This window comes from Lupinus angustifolius, chromosome LG02, assembly GCF_001865875.1.
Source record: "Lupinus angustifolius cultivar Tanjil chromosome LG02, LupAngTanjil_v1.0, whole genome shotgun sequence".
Classification (NCBI taxonomy): Eukaryota; Viridiplantae; Streptophyta; class Magnoliopsida; order Fabales; family Fabaceae; genus Lupinus; species Lupinus angustifolius.
The window spans coordinates 15,952,523-15,954,241 of NC_032010.1; positions in this window are offsets into that span (position 1 = coordinate 15,952,523).

Genomic DNA, 1,719 nt, shown 5'->3' on the forward strand with positions numbered 1-1,719 from the left:
TGCTATTTTGCGGGGCATGACCATTGATGTGGCTGAAATCATAGCTCAGGAGATGTTCCGCACTGTGGTTCGTGCGGGCAAGAAAGGTTCTTTGGGGTATCCATCCTTGATCACCGAACTCTGCGCTCAGCAAGGGGTTCAAGTGAATCGCACTGAAAACATTAAACCCCCGATCACCATGCAATACATTCTTCATCACTGTACGGGGATTTCTGATCAGCAGCAAGGACAAGGCTCTAATTCACACCCACCCCCTCCAGATCTTTCACTTCAAGAGCATTTTCATCGTTTGAACTTGCAGAATCAGCACCTGAGCAAACAGAATGAGCATCTTGCACTTCAAAACGAGGTGTTGCGACAAGGACAAGTATTCCAGCAACAAGGACTGTTTTCTGCATTCCAATTCTTGAGTCCAGGGAACCAATTCTGGGGTTCCACGGATACATTTACTCAACAATTTCCTTGGCCTGGGGTCATGCCTAACTTTTCGGAGGGGGCAGGAGCTTCGGGATCGGGATATGCTGGAGCTGGGACAAAGGATAATGATGGCAATGGAGATAATAATGAGGAGGATGATTTTATGGCTTCATGAGCATCAGGATGATATCAAAAACAAAAAGACTGGTTTTTCTGTACTCTTAGTTGTTTACATGTTTATGTTCTGTTTGTGTATGGGTAGGTTGTCTGTTTATGTTGTTGTTTGTTTAGGATGTAGGTAATATGTGTATTTTGTGTTTTTGTACTATGTGATAAGTATGTTTGGTTCAAGCTGAGTAACATCTGTAGTGAATGAAAACAAAATCTGGTAAAATGTTTTAATTATCCAAGTATGCTTGCTAGAAACATGTTAAGTTGTGAATCTGTGATTGTGATTGATTAGAGTTCTGAATTTAATTGTTTCGGGATGTGAATGTTGATTCAGACACAGACCGAATAGGTTGAATAATGAGCAGTTAGTCAAAGGAATATGACCTTAAACTTGGTGAGAGAATATATTTACACACAGATGAGTGACTTTGCTGGAATTGCATTAATTAGCTTTGCCTGATTTTTGGTTGTCATTAAGTAGGGAATATCATGGAGATGACTAAGGCCTAGTTTAGGATAGTCAAGCTACAGCCAGAAAGCCAACCTGTATTAATCATGAACCCATTTTTGTAGCCCCTCCACCCCTTGAGTTGGAATGAAAATTTTGTTTGAAAATTATGCACCCAAACCTTAATGATATACATCAATTTCCATACCTTTGGAGTCAGATCATTAGTGCATATTGTTTTTTAGTGTAATGTTGGGTATACAATGTGGAGGTAAATCTGAGTTGGACTGTGACTCCTTCTTCAATTATATGAATATGAGGCAACAAAATGTTAATCTTGCCAAAAAGAAAAAAGAACAAAAAAGTGAAAACTCAAAATATAAGAGTCAATTGAAGAAGGAGAATCACAATGGTTGAAAGTAAAAGTGTGGGTGGTACAGAAATTTGGAAAATGAAAGTAAAAGTGAACAATAGAAAGAGGTATTTATATGCACTAATGATTTGCCTCCCTCTTTGTATCCAAGAAAAACCAAGTTCTTTGTAGCCCAGCCTCATTACAACCCTATGTTAAGTCCTTAAGATCCATAGTTGAACCTGTGTACATGGCTTGACTGAAATGAAAGGCAAAGTCAAATTAAATGGATCCAGCAAAGAATTGAGCGAAACACTTAACATGTGAGCAT